Below are 25,719 nucleotides of genomic sequence, written 5' to 3'. Positions count from 1 at the left end.
TGGCATCCATAAAGACAGACAGTGGACTGTTGAACATGCCGACTCCTCGAGATTACGTGTTCATGTTTGTGACTACCTCTGTCAAGTCTTGAATTCTGCATTACCCTCCATTAGTGCTTCAATCACCGACCCTTCCACTGTATCCCAGGTAGCAAGAAAAAGAATACAGTAACCGTAGGGCTATATAGACAATGGACAATTGCACAGATCATTACATAAAAGATTATTATCTAAGCATTATCTAAGGACTGGAAAAGAGGACTGGAACACTCCTCCATCCTCTGTTCTCCACCTACTGACAAATAAGGTGTTGTTACAAAAGTTCAAAAGTCAGCTATCAGTTTAACTCCACTGGCAAGTGCAATATACTTCCCGTGTCCATTAACCAAGTTCTTGTTACTAAGTCAAAAATTCAAGATTTGTTTTTTTTCTTTAATAAAAAATTTACTACCCTGGCATACATGCTACAAGTGCTCAGTGTTAAGCTAGACCCCAACAGTTAAGGGTTGGGGAGGAGTAGGAAAATAAGCATGTTACACATCTTCAGAAGAAAGATCTTTTGCTCTGACACTTCCTCCCCTAATGCAAGTTTTCCCCACAACTTGGTAACTCAGAAATTAAGTAGAACTAAGGCTACAGTCTACTTCTAGCTTTTTCATTATCACATACTCCTAATTTTTAATTAAAACACATGCTGCTTAATTAACACCAAGAACCCTTTCCAACTCAAACCCCTGATGGGCAGGTCACTATGAAAAAGCACCCATATTACATTGGAGTTATAAACTCATTTCAGAAGAGTTACGAACAACCAGGACTTTTCAGAACTAGATAGATTTGTGCTGCTGAATGCACAAAATCATCCCTTGCAGACAACATCTGGCAGAGAACAAGTATTTTTGTGGCTGCAAGGACAATTACGATAACAATCAACTTGGATTCTACTCCACTACCACTCTGGTGAAAATTATGTTGCATTTCAAAAAAGTTGTTAATTAAAAAACAGAAGAAAATTTTTTCATTGTACTCTGTTTCTAGTCCTCTGTTACTGTTGTTCCTTTTTTTCAATAGCTCTACAACATAAAAGATCAGGGTCTGCCTAGCTATATGAAATTTTGTTTAGATATTGCAAAAAAGAAGGTGTTAGTACTGTTAGGGGTTAGTACTGCTATCAACTAGTGCTATCAAGCACTTCAGACTTTGAATGAACGTATCCTAAAGCCCATGCTTAAATCACTAGAAATATTACATTATAATCCTAGGCCACCTATCACTTTGACTAGACTTACTGGAGGAAGATGCCAGATGCGACATCATAATGGACGCTTCTCTCATTTCATTACACATTCCACACAAAGCATCATCACACCACGATCTTAGCAATATAGGTGCAATTACTGATAGCAGTGAGCAATGGTAACGATCACTTAAAGCAGCAAAATTCATTACAAATACTCCATTAATTAAGTTTTAATGAGATCAAAAAGACTATTTGAGATATTCGTTAGTTAGTTCTACTGCATCAGTAGATCTATGTATAAAACCTAGCATTTCGCTTTCACAAGGAACAGAAAAAAAAGTTATTTACGACTACATGATTCTTCCCTTTCTATATTTTTGTCAACATGACAAAAAAGGATATTTAGATTTCTTTTAAGCATCGTTTAGCTGAATCCATGGTCCAAAATAAGGGAAAAATATGAACTTATGAATTCATGGACACAGTTACTAGGAGTGCACATACAAAATTGATAATTTAGCAGCTACATTTATTCTGTTCATACCCAATTGCATTAACAAATATTCTCCACAATTACTTTCTGAAAGCAACTAAACACTGTGTATCTGATTTTTTCCATTAAGTGGGACAAACAGAGGATGCATATAATTACAGATAACACAAATTAGTTAGCCTATATTGCAAGACGTTGTTTTGACACATACTAATTCCACTTTTAAAAAAAAAATCAGTAAGAAGTGCTTAAACATACTCAAGTACTATCCTTCAAAGTATTTGGTTATATAGAAATTCAGATTGCTGGAAGCTAGGTGATTGACAGGAGAGGGCATCAACTTGCAGGTACTTTGTGAGCCGTTGAGTAGCTGAGCTGGTTTTTACACATCCTAAACACATAAATTTGACATTGGATCCTAAATTCTTCTCCAGATGAATGACTTGAGGGGAGGGGAGGAAGGGAACCCTCTTCAGCAGTGTACATTAATCTCACTAAACTCAGTCTCACTAGTGGCTGTAATTTCAGCATGCAAGACTCACAGTTCATATCCAAGTATCAGGACTGATACCAGAAAATGCATCATCTTAGCAGAGACAGAGTCATTTCTATTTTGGATCTTAAAATTAAGGGATCTTAAAATATCAATTTTTCCCTCTCATTTCAAGATATATAAATATATATACATATACCTAAAAAGTAGCGTCCAACTTGTATCCTGCTGTGTGATTAGAACAAATAAATGTAAAAATATCTACACAGTTATCTTTCATGAACCTTTTCTGCCCAGCTTTTTAAGACATGACTGATGCACTGAAACTAGACTCTAGTCCCTCAAAAGTCTGACTCTTCCCCAAAAGAGACAAGACCACGGCATAAAAAAACCAAAACTACTTCATGTTTGAAGTGGGAAAAATCCAGAAGAAAGATAACTTAACAGAAAAAGTGAATGCAGTTTATATTTCAATCACATACTGACTTGGAGGGGGAGGCACACATGCCCTCAGCTTCAGAGTCAATTCCAACTTACCATGCTCTAGATTCTTATTACAGAGACACTCTCACAAATGAAGTAGACACATGAAGGAAACATGAAAAAAATGTACAATTGTTTCATGCTCATTTGCAAGGTCAAGAGACACTTCATTTTTTAATTCCTAACTAGACTGTGAATGCATTTTTTAAGAAAAATCCTAGTATATTTTGAATCAGGGGGGGTGAGGGAAGAAAAAAAAAAAAAGACACTGCACCACATTTTATCTTATGAAACCAAATCTTGGTATGCAGAGGATCACCATTTGGAAACTACCTTAAGGAAAGAATTCACTATCTCCAAATCCTAGATAAAGTAATCCTTGTACTACGTAATTTGAAAGAAAAACTAACACATAAGTTACCTTCTCAAATATAACATTCAAAATAATTTGGGACTTAATATATTCTGCTGAGCTTTGTTTCCATTCTTGCACCCTAGGAAAAGAAATTCTCTTCCAGCAATCACTATTTCCTCTGAGGTGCTACATGAAATACTTTTCAATCACCCAGAAAATACAGTTATTTTGCAGATTAAAGAGCAGGACATACAAATAGACAACTACTGTCATGAGAAATACCTTATCTGCTTAAGGATGTTTTTAAAACTATCCATTTGACACATTACTATTCCAGCAAGCAGGCAATGTCCAGCTAAGCTCTCTTGCAGAAGTAATTGTTGCTAACACTGGTGTGAATGAAGAAGGAAAAAGTTCACACAACTCAACTTAAATGTTTCTCATGTAGAAATACATTGCAGGGAACAAAAATTTAAACTCAGATATCAAGAAATGATTTTTATTTGAGACAATAGGAACTGGGATACTTTCTCCCCCTTCTATTAGAAAGGGGACAAAACTCAGTAGTGCTCTTCCACATCACTCCACTCTAGTCTCTTCAGATAAGCAGAGATAAGCACAGTAACAGAGAGTCTTAAAAAGCTGGTAGCAACACAGGAAAAATCAGGTGCCCATCAATGCCACCTCCTCCCTACTGTATAGGCTTGGCCATTCTGGGAAAGAGAGAAAGGTCAGAAGCTTTGTCACCTGCACTTCATGAGTGCAGGACAGCCAAGTGAGACTACTATACATGGCCCCACACTATGGTCACACAACGCCTTCACAGCTGGGCAGCAAATTTCCCAGATTTTAGAGTAATGAAGCTAAATGCCTTCTATTCTTCCATCCCCTCCCCCTAAATTATGTTGCACTTTTAATCCCTCCATGAATGAAGGTGGTTCTACATTGCCCATGTGAGATGAAAAAGTGAAATACAATAATGGCATCCCACACTATCAGTGGCAGACATTTCTGAGTCCATCATTCTACCAGTGGTAATACATGACATATGAACTTGTTTACTACTCATACTGCCCATCACCTGTCAGCTCTCCATTCACACTAGCCTTGGGGTCTAATTTGAAAGCAGAGCATCCTACATTCCAATACTGTTGACCTACACATTTCAGTCAAGAGCTCCCTCCAGACAATGAAAAATATAAAGCCACCAGAAATCCCTAGGAACTAAAGAGACTAGGTACAAAAGTCTCAAGAGCAAGGTAGCTTTCAGGAGAAAAGGACTTCATTGCTGCTTCTCCTTTTCCAATTTCAGTTCTTACCACAGTTAGTTATTTCCCACCCCTGCGGCAATTACAAACCATTTTACAGATAGGCATGAAATTCCCAGCCTACTGTCCAAAGTCTAGAAGTCAACTGCATATGGCAAAAAAGCAGGAAAGATAGGAGGTGGTACACTTTAAATCTGCCCAAAAAGAGATGTAACTATGGAAGTATCCCAGTTTCTAACTGCACTTCTGACTTTTATGGAAGGATTATTGAGGATCAAATCAGTGGTGATGAAGAGCAACATTTACTGTGATCAAGTGAAAGACTATTCCAAACCAGCAACTGGAACTCAAAAAGCAAGTCAATTCCCATTATGCTCAATTCAAAACTAGAGACTACTGAAGAAAGAGTAAGCCCTGCTTTGCCCTCACACCTGCCTTTTATTAAATCTAGGGTTTGCATAACCACACCATGACTCCAATCAGTAACTGACCAAAAAAGCCTAACCCTGCAAGATATTGGGGGGAATTTTTTCTAATTAGGTCAGCTTGCTCATCACTTACCTTCAATACCAAGTCTTCACATATGAAGCAAAGGACCCACCCAGGAAGGAAAGAGGAAACATACTGCCTACTGTTAGAGGAGATGCAGCAGAATGTAAGACTATACATTTAGTCACAGGCTTTCTGAATTAAGACTCCTTTAAAGTAAAGGTGATAACTTCATTATTACTGATATTTTTCTCTTAGTATGAAAAAGATATATCAAAAAAACATATGCAAGCATATTTTAATGCTCACAACAGCACATGCCAGCAGCAAAATTCATTCATGTGGGTCATATTTTATAATTTAGTCTGCCTTGGATTCATAGTTTTGGTGGCTTTTTTCCTGAAAGAATCAACCAGTGAAGACAAGAAGTTTGGGGAGGGGGCAGGGGGAAATAATTTAAAAAAGAAAAATTAACCATGCCAAATATCTCCAGGCATCCAAGAAGAAGTAAAGACACTTCAGTCAGGTCAGTAAATGGTCACTGTCTGGACTATAACTATGTCAGCAGTTTGTGTTCTACACTGTGAGTTCAGAACTGAAAGAAATATTTACAGGATGTGATCTTCTTAACTGCAAGACACCATTGCTCAGCAAGTGCTGTGCATGTTTTTGCAACAAAAAGTCAATTACTTGCCTACAAATCAGTGCTTTACATTTATAAAAGGCTTGAGGGAATGAGACTAAAATACACAAAACAGACCATCATCCCCAACATGGTAAGTTAAAAATTTACTTACACTTACTTTTAACCAAAGAAAAACCCCTCTTAAATTCCAAAGTGACCAATACAAGAAGGTGCCTTGTCAAGAAGCGCTCATGATAAAGAGTTTCAGTTGTTCAGTTGGGACTAATTGTAATATTAAAGTTAAAAAAAAAATTGTAGAAAAATATTCAATGACTATCAACCTGTAATTCAAACCCTGAATACTGAATAGATTCGTAAAAAGAAAAATTGAGACCTGAAATACACAACTGATCTAGATACATCTTTCATCTGTCCCAGTGCTCTTAAAGTAACTGAAGATACACAAGATGCACCTCAAGCTTCCTATAGCATCAGAAGCTGCCACTTTACAGCAGGTGATGCCCATTACTTAGAGCAGAATGCACCCTACTTCCAATCTTAAAAGATGATTTCTGCCATATGAAGTCCATGTAATAAGACAGTTTCTGTTAACCTTTAGGTATTTGGATGTAAAGCAAGTCTAATAATTGCTATGGATGAAACCAGTCTCTCTACAGCGCACACAAGCTTCTCATCCAAATTCCTCTTCTACTGCCCCTCCTACTAATTGATTAACTAAGAGCGACCCACATCACAGACCTGAAAAACACACTTAACAGTGTGTTAATCCTGATAGGAAGAAATGGAAACAGCTTTTTTTTTTAAATTAAAAAAATAATTAATCTGTCTTCTGGTCTGCTCCCAAGTCAATGTTATCAATGTCTTGGAGAGCCTAAGGAGAAGGGACACATTCAGGAAGAAACCACAAGAAAGGATGAAACAAAGCGTAACAGCCAATATGCTTTTAAAAGTCACATCAATTATATGTTATGGTTAATTAAATCACAGAGTAGAATTAAGTTGCAAAGTACCTTAATTTAAAAAAAAAAAAAAAAATCAAGACAACTGTTTAATGGCAAGGTAAAAGAAGAGAAACTGGGAAATTCCATGAACTTGGTTCTACAATGCTATCAACAGCGCAAAAAGATGTTACCAGAAAATTTGGAGTGAACTCCAAAGAGAGAAAAGAATTCAGTAGACTCCATAGCCTTACTTCTCTATTAAAACCAGAAATGGCAAGGGCTTTGATGAGAGTTTAAGTTGGTCAAACAGTGAGAAAAGACAACGTATTATAACTGTTGCAAACATACTGCAATTTGCCACCATTTATGGGTTCTGAACAGCAAAAACCAACTTTGTGTTCAGATTAGGTTTTGTGGAACTGCATTAACACTATGATAGTAGCAAGTCCAACCTGAACACAGATGTGTGAACTAATTTCCAAGTTCATTTGAAAATTAATACCTGTTACTAGTGATGACAAGGACTGAACTGGGAATAATTTTTTAACTTGATATTTCACACTGAAAATGTCAGAAAACCAGGCCAAACTCTAGAGAAATAACAGATACCTCTAAGGTGGGGGGAGGAGTGGGACACCCACAGATACTTGCTATGGTACACTGGAAGTACATTTCAGAAACACAAAAGGACAGAAGGAAAACATAGACCTGATCAAGTATTTCTTTGCACTACTATTTCTGGTACTTCCCACAATTCAATAGCTACAGAACAGTGCTGTAGCCACTGATATCTGGGACATGAGTAGAAACACTGGAATGAATTGTGCTTGAGGACGTCAAGCCTCCCTTTGGCTAGAAGGACAACTACTCCTTCATGAAACACAAAATTTGGTGACTAGAATGACGATAAACACCACACTTCACAGAAGAACAAAGGCTGAGAAGGAGGAAAGCTCTTATATACCTGAACATGTTTTCTACAGATTCATAACTATCCCAAAGATGGCTGAGACCAGACAAACTAACACACATCACAATCAGAGAAGACAGGTGGACTGCCAGAACAAATACTAAAGCACATGAGAACCCAGCTGATGTGGACCTAGACACAAACAAGCAACTCCAGAAGTCGTTTTGGACTGTACACCTCATCTCTCGGCAGATGAGCACATCCTTAGTTGGTGGTATCATTACCATGGGACAGCTAAAAATTTCAGGGAGTGGGAAGGGTATAATTTAAAACAGAAGAAGAAACACCAGCATCTCTTCTTTCAATCCAGGAGACAGGAACATATCAAGCTTCCAACTCTGCTTCACAACTGAGCTCTTAATATCACAAAAAAAAGCATAGAAGTGATGGTAATTATAGCCTCTGCTACAGCCAGGCTTCAGATGAAGCTACTTTATTATTAAATATTTGATTTAAATAAATCCATGCCTTCTACAGCTATGAAAAGAAAACACTTGCCCTCACTCTATCCTCTTTGAGGGACCTATCACTTCTTACACAAGACAGAACAACAGTAAGGACCTTACGTAAGATAATTCACCCAAGTTAATTTTTAACTGTATGTCTAATCACAGTGATAGAAGAGAAAAAACAAACAAGAGAAAAACAACATTCAGAAGGACAAGCAAAATTGCTTTAAAAATACATACTTCATTCCTCTGGGTTTAAGAGCGCTATAAAAATCAAGGCTTAAATTATTTCAGATCAGAAAAATCTGTGCAAAATATTAGTTAGAAACTGATCAGATGGAATTACAGCTTCTAGAGAGACATGTATTTTTCTGTATCTTTGCCTTCCAACTAGGAGGAATCAAAGTGACTACCACCTCCTTTGCAAACAAGGAAGTAATATGCAACAAAACACGCTCTGCCCTGGGCTTGTTTCTTTATCATAATAAAATCCTGCAATATTTGGAGCTATTAGTTTTAAATGTTCCCACTTCCTGTCTTGAGAAGTTGCTGGAATTAGTTTGGGCAGAAGCAACACCCTTCACTGCCCATTTTTATTTTCATCAACCCTGGTTTTCTACCTGCAGTATCAAGCAATCACATACAACTCTCACAGGGATGTAAAGAAACACATAAGCTACCAGCCTTAAAAAAAAAAAACAACACACACCCAACCCCCACATCAAAAACAAACAAAAAACCCCCAAAACACTCATCAAAACCCTGTGCACAGGTCTAGATGTCCAAGGAGTAAAACATAATACTCTTTTTCCTATACAGCGTCCCTATTGATAGCCTCCTTGTTTCAATTTCCATCTATGGCATATGTTAATCAATTAAAAAAAAAGGGTATGGGGAAACAAACAGTAGTGAAAATGCTGAAAGTGTAAGTCAGCAATTGGTATTTAATACTATCCTCAATACAAGAAGTCCTTTTTAACCCCTTAATTCAGGAAAGAAATCAGATTTGAAAAACATAGCTACCACATTCTGTTTCACATGAGTGTGATATTTTTATTCAATTGACATATGTTGCTTCCTGAATGGATTCAATGTATTTTGGCATTCCAGAACAAAACTGCTCTCATCGTGTTTGGCACTTCATGTACAATGCAGCCAGGAAGCCACTCCTTAGACTATGCAGCCATCTGCAGCAGATACCAAAAGGTTTCTAAACAAGCAAGCTGCACTGCTGTAAATACTTAGTATTTCAATATACAAGAAAAGTTCTGATCTATTAACCAGATTCTCCATCTAACTGCCTGCATATAAATTCAGGCAAATCTGCAACACATAACAGTTCAGCACAAACAAAAACAGAAAGGGGGTGGGGTGGGGGGGTGGAAACCAAACCTATTTCTTATCAGAAGATTCCAGGTTACTTAATTATTTTGCTTTCTAAATTGTGTGGTCCATATATTAGAACAAAACAGCCCCTGACGCACTGCTTTACATGCACGCCCCCCAAAAAAGTAATTGCCAGAATTCCTAGCTAAAAAGCTAAAACTAGGATGGATCAAACAACAGAGGTCAGAACAACACAGCAGGCCCAAAACAATATGATACTTTGAGATACAAAGCAAGCAGAGGTTGGGTACATGGGAGGAGGAGGAGGAACCACACTCAAAACCCTCTAGCTAGTAAGATGGATAAACTGCTGCACCAAATCTAGACAGGTTACACAATTCAGTCTGTGGTGACAGGAACACAAGTGGAAACACATTCAAGGACCAGAGTTAAAAAAAAAAAAAAGAGGAGTACATGTGGACACGTGTATTCAATCCTCATTTTGGGTATCCTACGAGAATTACTCTTCTTTGCATTAACTGTGGTTCTAACTACAAGACTTTTCACATCTTCCATGTGGCTAAGCACCATATTCTTGTCCTCTATTTACTCAGCTTTGCTCTCACAATGTGCATTTGATTTTTGCCAATTTATAATCTCTTTTCACTCCCAACACAGTAATGAAGCTTTTAAGCTAATATTTTCTGTACTAAATTATTTTTCTCTTTACTTAGTGTTGTGTTCCTCTAAGCCAACAGATAATGATTAAAAAAAAAGAGCTTTTATGTTATTTTTATTTTACTACATCAGGCATTTTGGAGATCAGATAAGCAACTGTTACAACAAAATTAACAGAGGCTATTCTTGAATGGTTTCCAAAGTATTTTTGCCTCTTTAGATGTGGAAGAATGATAGCTTACTGCTTACAATAAAAACTTTAAGAATTACTTGGAATTTAGACAATTGAAGTACAGTTTCTCTCAAAGTGCTGTTATCAACATAGATAATAATTGACTATCTAAAGTCAAAAACAAGTTTTCCACCTGACAGGAGGTTTAAGTAGAACTATGATTCTTCCTTCCCATCACAGTGCAAATTATAGCCTCAAAACTGAATTCAAAGTTGATTTAATAATAACTCAGCTTAAAGTGTTACTTTACTTCTGACATCCTGTGCTTTCCAGCAAGAGAAAAAAAGAGGTACAATACTACTTTGACACTATTGAAGGAAAAAGTGGGACAGTGCCGTACTGATTTGCTATTAACATGTTAGCCTCTTTTTCTCCAAATAGGAAAATGGAACTGAATAGCATAATGTAGGAATTTCACAAAATTTCATAACTGTGATTTCAAATAACTTGAATTATCCACCGTGTACTTCCCTTCAGATTTTTCAAAGATTAAAAACAAGTTTACAGGTTTGGGGAAAATGAGTAAGATTCTGATTTTGAGTTAAGGTTATTCCTCTGTAGATATTTCATGCTCCAAAGCTGAAATCTAAAACTTTGTCAAGATTTAACACAAATGGAATGATAGGTGATCTATGGATCTAAAATGAATAAATATATATTTGAATTCAGTGGAAATAGGCAGGGACTCACTCCATCTGGGACAGACGAGAGAAAGCGAGCACTGTTTTAAAAAGTTTAAGGAACAATTTGTTGGTTTTTGATCAGTTGCTTTATGCAGAGGGAGACGAGAAGTAAGAAAGAGAAGTAAGAAAAAAGTATTGATTAAAGAATGCTTCTCTCCCATCCCCTAACACTTTCTTTTAACCTCCTCCATTGACAGGGCCTTAATCTTTCCCTTGAGGCATCACAGGCTGCTGCTGCAAAACCAATTCAATAACACTAATGTCATGAAAGACTACAGGACATTTGAAATCTTGACAATACCTCTCCCACAGATCCCCCACAGGAAAATCCCACAGAAATGTCTGCCTGCTCCACTGTCTTTCTCTAATAAGAGCAGCACTGCAAAAAGCACACAGGACTGCCATGATCCTCAGCACTTCCGCTTTGCTTCAGTAAAGCAAGGCAAAGTAAGTGCTCCTTGAAAAATAGAGGAGCACACCCAGACCAATACAAGCAGAAGAGTAAATTATTCTCACCTAAGTCTAGTAAAATCTATTTTAAGTCTGTCTTGCTTTTCTAGTATTGTATTGTTTATATTTTCATTTATTTAGATGAAATCTCTGGTACTGGACCCAAAGCATTAACGCCTAGATTAAGTATAATGCACTGGAAGAACAGGATTTTCTAATAGCCACAGAAATACCCTTCCTCTACAAAACATTGTTCAGGAAAAAAAGTCTCCTAAAAGACACAAATAAGATGCACTATAGTTAAACAATAGTACAGTAAAATAGGAAAGCTGATAGTTTCTCCCTCCCCCATATCAACGTTTCTGATCTTATCCATCAGAATCAGAGCCAGATGGCTTGCCAAATTCAGAGTTCCAATTGATTTCCCCTTCCTGTCACATTCCCAGAAAGGATGGAAGTGCACAGGTTTAACCATCTTTTTCTCCTCTTCCTACTTAATTGTCACCTTGTTTTTAATAGTTTTCCAACACCCATATGTGAACCAACAAAAATTACCTCAAAGTAAAATTCTAGGTTTGTTCCAAATGTTATTTTCTAGCATTCTACATTTGATTCCCTCTGCCTGTAATTCTTCCCAGAAGGAGATCTACTAAAGAATTCATTAATATTCTCCATTACTTAGAATAAATCACCTTGTATAAGTTTACTAAAGCACAACTGAAATAAATGGTATAAAGGCTGGATGGCTATGAATCAGAAAGACATGAACTTCTGAATTTTTTCCCTCAGTGATGAACTTTATTGCAAACCCCAAAAAAATATAGAGCACCTCAGAAATTAAATGACCTGCAGTGCCAGGGTTAACATCACATATGGTCATGTGACCAGAAGTAACCCAAAATGAGTATGTTCTCCTAAAAGGACCTAACTACCAAGCTGACATTCCAGGTCAACATAGACTAATTTGCCACAGCAAGCAAACGTACCAGCAGCAGGGTATCAGTGCACATCAACAGCTGTCTGCATGTTCATCTCCTCCTTCAGGTATACATACCTACCTCCTAGGCCAAAGTGGAAACTAAGTAAATTAAATACCTGCATATTATACTCTGTAGCATGAGCACGAAAGTGAGTATTTACAAGGCATTTAAGTCATGAAAGATTTAGACTGCTATGCTGCCATGCTTTCAGTTTACTTTTACTGAAAATACAGGCCTCAACCTTGTAAATACTTCTGCAGCCAAGCCTTTTTGTTTGTTTTAACCACAAGCATGCATAAGCATGTACAGATTATTAAGCATAGCGTTTCCACAGAGGGGGAAAAAACCTAATTTGCATTAGTATCATGATTTAAGAGTTCTCTGATATTCAGTTTCAAACACAAATCTCCATCCTATCCTCAGGGTTACCTGTAAGTAAAGACAGAAGACCTGCAGTAATTTGATCAGATTGCTGACAATTGAGTTGATCTTCTAAACTATCATTTCTCCCTTCAAGGAGAGTAATGCCGGGACAACTACAGTCACATGTTGGGGAAAAAGCAGCAGTTCTCAAAAAGTTCCTTAGCAGCCTACCAGAAGTCTTCCAGACAAGCCTGGAAACACTTTCCACGATCCAAACACTTAAGATGACATGCAGAGTCATTTTGGATGACTGAACCTGTGACTGACATTCACAGGCATGTGGCATTGCATTTCAGAGGTTTGTTCAGATGCACTGATGTAGCTCGAAGCATCTATGCCCTCTCCTCTCCTTCTTAGGAGAGTGGGAAATTTTGGAAGATATGTACTGAAAAACTCCAAGGACAAGGAGGGCAATGAAGACTGAAAAAATAATTTCTGCAACTATACTAAACTTAGACCCCACATTATGGCACAGAGGACTAAGGAAGAACATGAAACTTTTCTTCCAGAACTGTCTGGAAAGACAGAGCCCCCTACGCAGCTACTACAGAACCTCTCATGCCAACTAGAGTTGAAAACTAATGAGAAGGCTCCAAAGGCAGCAATAAAACTGAAAGCACAGTACTTCAGATACCAAGACCATTCTTCTGCAGCTACCTTTAACATACTAACAGAACTTCAAATATTCTGAATTTAGTTATTAACATTGGAGCTTTCCCCACCAAGGAGAATACGGCCCTGGCTGCTTCAGAGGGAGATACCACCCATTCCAAATTAAGAGTTGAATTATAAGTGTTTCAAGTATTTGTAACTTTTACTCACACTTCAAACCACTTCAGAGCTGCTTCTACTCCTAAAGCTAGCCCCAGACAATTGACACAAGAAGTAGCAACTGAGCCCTTGGAGTTCACAGGAAGACAACTATACCCCAACCATCTACTTCAGAAGTGCAATTTTAAGCTCAAGACAACACAAAACTCAACACTCCTAAAACAAGTATTTCCCTTCTGTTTGTTCCTAGAAAGGAAATTCTACACAAATAGCTGCAGTTTCTGCCACTGGAAGTGTGTGACAGTCCAGAACAGTCAGACCATTCACTAATTGGACCATGTCTACGTATTTCTGTTCATTCCACCCCAGCCAACTTCATGACAGGGTCTACAAGACATGAAGCACAGTATAGTATAGTATTTGTATAGTATTGAACTATACAAACTTGGAGAATTCAGTGTGCTTGGAAGACTTTTTTGTTTGGAAACGGAGCTCATGTGCCCAGTGAATTCCGAACTGATCACTCTGAAGATACTGATCTACAGTTTCTTCCAGTTATTATTCTCACAATGTGCATCTAAATAAGGCAATCTTAAAGAACGTTTCCTTTTAGCAGTTGTTTTACTTTGCATATATAATATAGCCTTATGCTTGCAGAATTGAATTAAACAAAAGCGTGAAACAGAAGCTTGAGAAACCATAGTTCTATTTACAAAAGATGCAAGAGTGTTTAATATTGGATACTTAAAAATTGAGAAACTATCTACAATGCTGTGCATTTTGGAATCACTTAACATCTTTCTGGTAGCTTTGCTCTTACAGGGACAGAAGTTGTCCTTACTATCATAAATAATCTTTAGGGTCTAGACTGTGCCTAATCATTGGACAGATACAGAACAGAGGAAGGTATAAAGCATTCCCCCGCCTTCCTTAATCAAAGCTGTGTACAAGACTTGTTACCTAACGTTCTCCTGGCCATGCCAAAAAATAGTGCAGAAGAGTATGGCCATCCCATTCATTATCTACTGAAGTAGATAAAGAGTGGAGGAGAGTACATACTATCTTATCTATACAAGACTGAGCCTTCAAACACAAGAAACTCCAAAGGCTTGGTTACCTTCTGACATTATTACAACTTCCAGGACAGCCACAGCAGCCAAGATTGTTCACATTGCTCTCAGACTCTGCTTAAACATCACTTTTTGTTCCTATGTATAATGATCGCTTAGTATCAAGTATCTAGAAATTAGTTCCAGATACAGAAAGAACTAATCTACTTTTCAACTTAAACTACCCTAGGGAAGCTAGTCACAATGCTGATGTTCTCCAACATAAGTACACTTCAGTTTGGTTTCATTTAGACCAAACGAAGAGGTTTGTTTAGCTTTATTTCTCAATTATGCAAAGTCATGATGTATTTTCAAAGGTGGAAGGTGCGATTTAGTGTTGAAACATCATACTTCTGTATCACCTTCAGGGGAAGTACAGGTGAAACTAAACAGAGTAATAAGCCAAATACCCGCACTGAAATTTAAGCATCAGAGAAACAAGTATCTTAAAAAGAACTCGTAACTAACGCGGGAGAGCAGCAGAAAAAGCAGAATTTTCCCAAGATTACTATATAATAAAAATACTACCAATTCCAGCATAGCAATATTCACTTTTTCCATTTTTCTTAGGCAGAAGATGAGATTTATAAATCTCTACTAAATCAGCATCTTTACTTTCAAATCATAACATTTTTAAGGTTTTATTCACAATACAAGAACATTGTATTTTTAATTAGGAATGAAGGCTGTATTTCAATAAAGTAATCTTTTTAGAACAAAAAATCCCTCAAAAAAACCCCATACCCATCTTGTTATTAGAGCAGTCAAGTTTCTCTATATATCACCTTTTTATAACCTTAAAATCAATAGAATTGCTTAACAATTAATTATTACTAAAGTACACTAGGCAGTGTTATTTAGGCCCACTAATTTTTATCGATAATTACTCAGCAGGAGAGAGAGTGCCAGCCGTGCTGATACAGTGAGCACTGCATGCCACCTTCACAGTTGGAAACTGCAGTGGCACACTGCAGCTACTCCCCAAGAGATGAAGAGCACTATAAGGACTGTGGGAAATCCATGTTTGAAGCTTTGACAAGCCCCCACCACACCGAAAAAAGTACTTCTTGTCCAGAACTGGGCCAGGATCTGCCATGAGAGTAGCCACAGAACTGTTCACAGGTTAGCCACAACACTAACAGAAAGATATTCCCTATGCATTCAAAACATTAAGCAAAACTCTCAAAATCAGTTAAACTTTTAGAAGTTGTAGAAGACGCAACCTATACCTCACAAGTGTGCACGGGACTTCACAGATGTTCCCAAGACACTAAGCTAGCAATGTAACAGGTTACCACAAACACTGCACTTTCTAAATGTGTGGGGGCAGGGGAAGTTATCTACAGACTATTTAGTACACAAACTGATAAACGTGTTACCTTCAATGTTTTCATTCTGATGTGAAAAGTGTTGTCTGACATTGTTTTACTTACTCAAAAGTTGACGAGGTAAAATAGCGATGTTTCTAAATCTTCGTTTTCCAGATGATTCACATTTAACTACCTATATATCAATTGTCACCATCAATATTTGCATGCTCACATAGGAATACAGTCTACTATTTTCATACCCATAAGAGTAGCTTTTCCATCAACTCAACTAGTTACTCAGAAAAGGTTAGATTTGTAATTCCTCTATGTGGAGTAAATGTCAGACCCTCCTTTAGCAGATCAGGTTATTCCATAGGGAGAATCTGCTGAAAAGATGACATATCAACCATTTGTTCTTTATGTAACGTTTTCCCTAGAAGATTTTCCTTTTTGCTTGGGAGCAGGAAGGACAACAACAAAACAAGAAAACAAAGCAGACAGCCAGTGATTCATTACACCCCTACAGGAAAGCTGAGTTGAGGAATTTGCTCCCATCCCCTTCTATTTCTAGAACCTACTGCTAACATGCTAGGTGTAATGTATGTTACATACGTGCAAGCCTTCCCTTCGCTTTGATGTTCCAAGTATGGCTCTTTATGCCTGGGACTACAGACTCTGAACAAATTCCACTGAGGACAAATCATAACACTGTTTTCTTACTCCACCAGCTTACTACACTATGCAACTCTCAATCAATAATACTATCCATGGAGCCCCCTCATCAATTCTGTATGAATGTGATGTGCAAATGGATACCCTAAATAGCACTACATTTATACCAAACATTATCTATTGGGCAGCTTATTCATAAGACAAATCTATTCATATTTTTACTAGTATGATAATCATCCTAATGATAATCATGTTTCATAGTATGCCATACGCTGTAACTTCTAGCTCTTTGATTGCAAGCATACCTACTTAAAATTACCGATGTTTACTTGAGCTTAATTTAATTCATGAGCAAGGAACAGCCAGGTCAAAAGAATGTCTCCCCAAGCCATCGACACGTACCTATGAAAGCGTTGTTTCAAACAACATGAGCTACCATGTGTATATTTAAATCATTTTATTCATAATATGAATATCAATGTCAGACTGATTTTTAGTTGAGGAGGTTGATCTCGAGAAAGAATATACTCCTTCATAACTCCTAAATTATGTCAATGACATGAATGGCATTCTATGATATAACCATTAGCTGTAAGCAGTACTGAATTACACTTTCATCATTAAAAAGGGCCTTATCCATAGCTACCATGGTGACAAAACACCAGCGTAAGAAGTTGTGGCTCCACTACAAGGATCTATTCTTCTACATGGCATTGAAAAATATCAAGTGCATCATGAGAAACACAAAAGGTCTGAAAAGAAACAAAATTGCATCCATTGCGAACATAGTGGTTTACACCTAAATTTGTCATGCATTGCTACAATTCCCAACCCCCCACCTCCTCCCAGGAATCTCAAGTCATTATTGGGACTGAAACACTGCTTTGGAAAGTGATCATTCTTTGTAAAAGGATTACTCTATTTAGACTTCATTGCTTTCCTGCCAAGCATCAGCCTTATAAGGAAACCGAAGTTCACTGCCATTTATTTTGTTCAGCCCTTTCTGATGCCTAAGAATAACCCTTACTGCTGCCTGGAAAGGTAAGCCTATGAATTGCAAGCCAAATCATTTACTTGTTATCAGCCACAGAAGACACTTTAGGTCAGTTAAATGTTAACATTTTTCCTCACAGTATATCAGACAGATGGAGTTGGATTCATAACTTTTTCCTCAAATGCTACATTACTTGAAGCTGCTAAAGAACTACGTATGTAGGAGTGTTAAAAATTTTGCACAGAAACGAGTTTGTCCAAGCCTCACAAATACCAACACATCTCAGACACTTGAGAGACTGAAGCACACACATCCTATCTGACCAACGTGCTGCTTCTGAGTTTGAAAAACAGGAACAAAAATTTAAATAAGCTAGCACAGAACTATGGCTTCTAGCTCATTCTGAACATTCACAGTATGAGAAATTCCTTGCCTTCACAAAAAAACTAACCAATAACTGCCTCTTTGGGGCATGTGAAATGCATCTGTGGTGAGCAATATTGCTTTCATTACACACAACTAGTTAGCTGGAGTAACTTAACTTGTATTGCACCAGCAATACAAAACCTTACACCAAAACTTCTCATTTAGTCTCCCCTCCAACAGCTTCAAACGGGACTCCTTTCAAAAATGATAAAGGAGAAAGTGGTCACCAAAACCAAACAAGGCTACGTTAACTCAGAGGTTCAACTGCACATACTTTTAAGAAATCAGAACACTAGCTAGCTTTTTGCCTTTTTTTTTTTTTTTAAATGGAGGTTCTTAAGATAAACTTGTCCGAGGATCAGAATGCAATACAGACCTCTCCTATACAAGCTGAACAATATGCAGTCCAACTCGTCATCTCGAGGACTGAGAGGGGGCGGAGGGGAGGAAGAGAGGTGGCGGCAGCAGTCGAGGGGAAAAACTGCGACAGCATTTACAGAGGACTACGAGGGCACATCTTTATAAAGAAATTTAATAGCTATCTTGAAGAAGACCGGCCAGACACTAACCGATATTCCAGAAAACAAGGTGAAAGAGAAACAAGAAACGGCTGACACAGGCAGCGCCAAGCCTCAAGATCTTTCGATTAAATAAAAGATACTACCTCCCTTCGGACTTCCTTATTTCCCGAGAAGTTAATTATACTCGCAGGGTTAGCAATCGTTTTGGGAGGGAAGGCGCTGAAGCAGCAGAGTCACGGAGTCGAGCAGTTTCGGTTCAATACCTTCTCCGACCGAACAAAGAAACTTCTGTGTCCGAGGAGCTTAAAAACTTTCGGTCTCCCCAGCCTCTTTCCTCAGCCCCCATGAAACCAGCGACTACGTTCATACAAACAACATTTCGGCGAGAGAGGGAGAAACACAAAGGACACCTAAACTGTGCAAGGCGGAAAACACAGAAAAATAAAGGCCAAAAACAGGATATCAAAACGAAGCGTGAACTCCTTCCTTTTTCCCCACCCCCTTCAGCAGAGGAAGGATTTTTTCTGTTGTTGTTGCTGCTGCTACTGCTCCCCAAGCCTTCTCCATTTAATTTACCTTGTCTGTCGGGCGTCTAAACCAGAACCAGCAGGCAGGAGTTTCTTCCGACCCCAAGGAAATACATTAAATCCAATCGAGTTTTCTTCGCGTTAAGGGGAAAGGGGGCAGAGGAGAAGGCCGGGGGGGGGGGGAGATGCAACGGCTTTCGACGAGGACGGGGGCGTTCGCGGAGCGGAGCGTCCGACGTGCGTGTGCACGGCGGCAGGGCTGCAGCGGAGCCGGGCCCCTCCCGGCCCCTGCCGCCGGCGGCGCCGGGATCTGCCCCGCGGGCGGCCCCGAGCCGCGACGGCCCCGCCCGGCGCCGCGACCGCCCGGCAGAAACGACGCCCGGCGGCGAGACCGCAGCGCCCCCCACCACCCAGCCGGCCCCGGCAGCGCGGCCCGGCCCGCCGCCGCCCCTCGCCCGCCGGCCTGCCTCCCCGGCGCGCTGGGCGCCGCTGCTCCGCCCCCAGCTCCTCACTCGGGGCCCCGCCGCCCGAGCGCGGCCGCCGCCCCCCCCCGCCGCAGCCGCCGCGCCGTCGCAGCCAAGGGCAGGAGGGGAGCGGGATGGCCGCCTTGCCTCACCTGCCCGCCCGCCGCCGCCGCCCTCTCTCCCCGCCTCCTTTCGCACACTTCCCCCTTCTCCCGTCGCTTCAGCCTCCCGCCCCCTCTCCCCGGCCTCGGCAGCGGGGGCCCGGGGAGGCGGCGGAGCTGTGGGGAGGTGGATGCCCCGCGGGGGACACGCGACGGGGAGGGGAAGGGAGGTAAACGGGGGGAGGCCGTCGCGCCCCTGCGGCTGCCGGCGCCCCGCACCGCCGCCCAGGCCGGGGGAGGCACTGCAGCGGCGGGAGGGGGCGGAGCGGGAGCCGGGCCGGGGCCGCGGTCGGAGCCGGGCGGAGGCAGCCGCCGCGGGAGCGGGCAGGCGCGGCGCTCGCGCCCGCACTGGCCGTGACGGGGAGGGGGGAGGGGAGGGCACGGGCGGGTAACGCCGCCGCCGGGTCCCGCTGGCCTCCCCTCCTCACCCCACCTCCCCCCGGCCGAGCGCGGGGAGGCCGCGGCGCAGCCAATGCGAGCCAGGGGTGTCGTGAGGGACGGGCCGCCGCAGCCAATGGGGCTCGGTGGGGGGCGGGAGCGGGCCGTGGAGGAATGGGGCGCGGTGGGGGCTGGGGGCGCTGGCGCGGGGTCACGGGCCGGGGCGGAAGGGCGGGGGTGAGGGCGCGGGGCGGCCCGAGGGAGCTGAGGGGGAGGTGGGGGCGGCGCGCTGCGGGGGGGGAACGTGTCCCGCGGCGGCGGGACGGGCCCGCCCGCCTCTGCCCGACGTGCGGCCGCCACCGGGGACTGGGATGGGGCCCGTCCGCCGGCCGGACCGCGGCGGGTGCCTTGGGGGGCCCTTCCTGGCCCGGTAACCACTCGGGATTGAGAGACCCCTGCGCTAGGGTGCGGGTGTCGCTGGTTCCCCCCCCGCGGTTTTGGCGTAGCTTGTCTTCCGCAGGGGCACGTCAGTCGCCCAGACAAATTCAATCCCGAATGGTAAAAGTTTCCTTGGGCGTAAGCAGCTCAGCTTCCTGATTTCATAATTGCACATACTGTATCCAGATCGCTGAAACAATTGATCACCTCTCGGGCGTCCGCCGTCTTGACGTTCATGGCCGTCCCAACAGCTGCCACTCCATTGCGCCTTACCCTCCCTTGACTTCCAGTTACCAGGGTCTGGGGGACCAAACTCACCTGGGGGAAAAGCTAACAACCTCCACCCAAGCATGGTGTTTGGAAACGTTACGTTAAACTTCGACGTGAACAACAACAACTGAAATAACGCCGTGTATATAATGACGCTGTTTCTCATAAACCCTGGAATACAGTTCTATTTTCTCCTCGAGTACTTCAACACCCTCAGTACGATATGAGGGTACTGAAAATGCGGTTAACTGTAGCATAGTCACGTACAAATACGTCTGAAAAGCAGCCAGTGGGTTTACTGAATGTCACGTGCCTTTGATATTGGTGTTTGTTGGATTGCAACAGTGCGTTGATGGAAATGCTTTCCTCCTTAGTTTCCTTGATTGTTTGAAACGGGTATTTGGTAACCTGTTGTGTAGGCAATATGCCATTTTAACAGTCCTGGAGCCTGGAGTTCTGCTCAGCCACAGAACAGCGCACAAAGCTCACAGCGGGGTGGATTTGTACATGCTGCTCACCTTATGCTCCTTGATTGTGTTCCGCAGAGACCACGTCTAAGGACAGAGGTAGTTTTGTTTTCACGCCCATTTAATCCCTGGCTTCTCTACTGGGACTGCCACCGACTAAGCTGGGATAGTGTTTTATTATGATAATCTGTTTACTGAGAAATGGACAACATGCTAAAAAATGCCATTTTACATGAGCCATTGAACAGCAAAGGAAAATGGTATGTCAGGTTAGTGTTGACCTGCCCCTGATTTTAGCATACAGCTAGACATGAGAAGTCCTTTAAACCCTTACCAGTCCCTGAAAGTAACTCCAACTGATACTTGCTGTTCAGGATCATTAGTTGTGTCATCCAGTTTCTTACGGGGCTTTGGGTGAAGAAGGTTTAATCTTTAGCAACAAAATGTACAGTTGATCACATTTATAAAAGTCCACTATGTTTAACAATACTTTTATTTCTTGTCTGTGTATGGGGATTGTATGTTCGAGTATCCAATTTGTATCCAGATACAGAAAATAAGCATGCATTTCTACTAGGGTAATAATATTCACTTACTGTTTCTTTACTTTTCTACAAATCCTTTCTCCATCTTTACAGAGCATACAGTCCTCTTTGGGGACTACATCTGTGCCTAGATTTAAATAATTAAATTAAATTAAATACAACCATCAGAGGTTGTAAAAAATAAAATTATATATGTATATATATTTCCCAAAACATTAAATCACTTCCATTTCTTCTTGTTCAGATAAGCCATTTTCTTCAAATGAGTCAGCTTTGGACTAAGGCCAAGTTATGAGAACTTCACCCCCACTGACAGCAGACTTAGAATGTCTCACTATAGTGCACCACACTGGTGCTATAATAAAATCGCTGATTTTTTCATTTCATGTGAACAATTGATCATTCCTGTCTAATACCCAATAATGTATCCTTATCATAATTAATATGAATGGCTCTCTGTAACTGATGTCCTCCATCTTGAACTCTTCAAGGCACCTCTTTTATGCGTGAATTGTCGTAACTTTTTTAATGTGAAAATGTTGTTTGGCAATGTTTACTGCAAATTGCCCGATGCGATTGTTAATGCAGCCGGGTAATAGATGAGTGTGGGAAATTTATAGCAACTGTTGTTCCCATGGTGAATCTACCGTAGTTGTAACGTTAGTTTCAATGTAAGATACTATTTCACTTATGGTTTTAGCCATAAAAAAAAAAAGCCTAGCCAAAATCTGCTGAAACTATAGCTAGCTAGACCACAGCTCCTGAAGACATTTTAGATAGACAAGATAGAACTATCTATATAAATTAAGAAAATACCAGGAGTTATTCCAGGGATTTAAAAGCGCTATAAATATCAAGACAGTATTTAGATTACAGCTTCAACAGAGTCCCCAGCAACATTAAGTCCCAGAGTTTGTATCCCAGTTACCAAATAATTACAGATTAAGCGCACAAAGTACAAAATATAGAGTTACATAATGAGTCTTTCAAGGGAGACTGTGCAACTGATCCCACTGAAAGCTTAAACAAATTCTTTACACGTGATTTCACGGTAGACACTAAGACTGAAATCCTCTCATTCAAATTTCTATTTTTATATTTGAACAGGAACACTAGTAAATACTGCAACAACATGCAGCTAAACTGAAAGAACAGTTGGTGAAACAGCCACCCCCCTTTGTCCCTTTCAAGAGTTCAATGGTCTGAACAATGTATACATAGTTTTTCAGAGCAACAGGGTTTAATTGCTGCTTTTCCCTATTCTTACTACTGTTTTTCATTACGTTTGTGCGTTTCCACTTCTCCAAGAGCTAGATTGAAAGGCCTCCGGGGTAAGCGCTTCTGCTTAATAAATGCTCAGGTAGTGACCTGAATGGTGGATTTTAACTCAATTAGAATTGGGACTTCTGGACATCATTGCAATATAAATATTAAATAATAATTACTGGAAGTAATAACTGCCTGAAAGACATAAAGAGACAATAAGCACTCTTTTCTTTAACAAGTATATATTGAAGTTTATTTTAGATACCCCATAATTTAAATTTGCACATGGTCCATTCAAAATGTCTTACTGAAACATTTTCTGAATTGACCTGATTCACAACTGGGCTACACCACATTTATGCTGGTGAAATCAACACAAAGCTGGTATAATACAGTGGCAATTAAGTCTTAGAAGTATATTGTTATGACTTCCTAAATGCATCATGCCTATGTACTATATTTAAAGAGAAGCTAAGTAAACAACCTCTGTTCAGTCTAACTTTGATACAGTTCCAAATTTACAGTGGTTAAATATTGTGTTACACCATACAAAGAAGTCCCTCTGTATTTGGTTGCATTATTTTTCAAATAGTACAATCAAACAGAGCAATGAACGTAAATGTATTGTGTGACTAAGTTTTGGAGTATTACGCAAGTAATACTACCAATAGAAAACCTTTGTAACACCACAACCTATTTTGTATATGCTGTGTTCTAGAAATGGTTAGGAATGTTTCAGAGTTATTTTTAAACATTTTATTGTGACTTTTTGTTTGTATTTCTCTTCCTTGGTTACCATGGGTGAGCTCCTGAATTCTGACTGAGGAACACGCGGCACAGCATTTCACATGGAGGAGAAAAGACAAAAAGGTGGTGTTAAGGCACCTTTACTCTTGCCTGATTTGGACTGCTTTGCTCCTGGAGAGTCTCCTTAACACTGACTTTAAGCTATGCTGCAGCCTCTTAGCCTTGGAGTCTGTTTTGACAGCTGATACCCCCACATAAATCTTGCGCTGGTCAAAACAAACGGAAAGGAATGAAAATGCAGACATGCCGTGTGAGGACATGGACATCTGCGGATCGTAACCATCAATCCTTTGTTTATGAGGTCCTGCAGAGCTCCTTCTGGCCACGCTGCAGACAAAGAGTTAAACATGAAATTGGCAGAAAGAGCCAGCTATAAAGTGGCACAAATAAGCCATGTGCTCAGTATTTTGCCTGTGCACCAGCAATGGTTTTGGACTGCATTTGGTAAGGTTCTCGGATCCAAAAAGGGTAACAATGAATGCTGCTGAGAATATTTGTGTCCAAAAAGCAATCCTAAAAGAATACTGTACCAACTTCTCATCAGATCTGGAATAGCTTTTCTGTAGGAAATCAGTTACGCTAGCTCTATAGTAGCTCTGTAGTAGCTCTACACTGGTTATATTGCTCTTCCAAGGCCAGTAATTAGTGCTGCATCCTGTAGGAAAACTATCACTCCTCTATCTCTCCACTGGTAGGAAAGAAGAATTTCTGTGGCAAGTTTGTTTAAAATTAATTATGGTGGTTTTTTTAAGCTGATGAAAATGCATGAGAAAGAATGTGTTCTGGAGTAAAAAGTTGGTGAATAGGTGATGTGTAAATAGACACTGTGAATGTTATCACAAATATAATTCCAGAACAATTCTATATAGGCACATTTATGATGATACCCATCATGCTAATCATTAAAGAAATCCAGATTTCTCTTAATTGTAGGATGAATTGCATTTATTTTACATTTTATGGCTTCCTTATCTCTATTCTGACCATTAATTTTTCTTAGAAGGGGCTAACGCCGGCAATACAAATCTTTCAGTAGTTTTTAGCAACACTGTTGTATATGTGCACACTTAACAAATTCCTTACTTTTTCCTTGTCATCTTATTTTCTGTGAATAATGTCAGTCATGTAAAAATAAAAGCAAACAATGTGTGAATTCCTGGCTTCGGTGTTGGCTCAATGATATTTAAAGTTTAATTTCTCATGGACTGCCATGTTTGGAACCACAGGTTAAATCCTTTTGAAGCAAGGAGATCCAGACAGTCCAGTGAGATGAACTATCCTGTCTCTAGGCCTGTTACACTAATAGATTGTACCTTAAGTAAGGAAGTTTTGATTTGTAGAAAAGCTACCATGGAACATTTTTAGGAGAGTTCAAAAAACAATCCTTTCGATTGTCCTCCATCTGCAAAATAGGGTTCACGAAAAAAGATTACTTTAGTTTGGGGAAAATAATTACTCTTTTCAGAATCTGTTAAAACAGTTGCAGATTTTTTCATCATATAAGAAATTAAATTTTAAGTCCAATTAAACAAGAATCGGTTTGTGTTCCCCGTTTCTCTTCTTTATGAAGTCTTCAGTTCTCTTTCTTTAGTTATTTTTTCCCTTTCTTCTCCCCACCTGACAAATATAAATGACATAGTTCTAAGTGCTAAGAAATGTTCTCCCTTTTTAAGGATTTTATCCCTTCTCCTTTGAACAAACAAAATATAAAAGATTGCACTTGTATGACTAGCATAACTGAAAACCGTTATAGACATTTTTAGTTTTCCTTTGGCAAGAATGGTTTAAGAGTGGCTTTTTAAAATCTAAAATAGACATTTTTTGAGTTATATCTGTCCTAAGTTCTAAGGCATGATAGTTGCAAACAATAAAACTAAAGTAATATTTTTAATGTTTTAATTCACAGGTTTCATCTACTGGTTTCCTCCATGAAAAGGATATTTTAATACAATCCTTACATGGCAGGTGTGAGTGTTATGCTACATCAGTAAGGA

At 40.1% G+C, this 25,719-nt stretch overlaps 1 protein-coding gene and 1 long non-coding RNA gene across 8 annotated transcripts in view; one reads left to right on the top strand and one right to left on the bottom strand.

Moving 5' to 3' along the window:
* Positions 1 to 19,199, bottom strand: part of ERBIN (erbb2 interacting protein) — a 123,009-nt gene extending 103,810 nt beyond the window's left edge. For all 7 annotated transcript variants that reach the window (XM_076362809.1, XM_076362808.1, XM_076362814.1 and 4 more), the window contains exon 1: positions 18,979 to 19,199. The gene's annotated coding sequence lies outside the window, so the exon portion shown is untranslated. The remainder of the gene's footprint in view (positions 1 to 18,978) is intronic.
* A 1,084-nt stretch (positions 19,200 to 20,283) lies between these two features.
* Positions 20,284 to 24,652, top strand: LOC143172825 (uncharacterized). Its single transcript, XR_012997414.1, has 2 exons — positions 20,284 to 21,206; positions 23,725 to 24,652. It is a non-coding gene; the product is annotated as an uncharacterized LOC143172825 (long non-coding RNA).
* Positions 24,653 to 25,719: the final 1,067 nt, after the last annotated feature.

The sequence above is a fragment of the Aptenodytes patagonicus genome, chromosome Z, assembly GCF_965638725.1.
Source record: "Aptenodytes patagonicus chromosome Z, bAptPat1.pri.cur, whole genome shotgun sequence".
Taxonomy (NCBI): Eukaryota; Metazoa; Chordata; class Aves; order Sphenisciformes; family Spheniscidae; genus Aptenodytes; species Aptenodytes patagonicus.
This window is presented reverse-complemented; position numbering and strand designations above follow the sequence as displayed.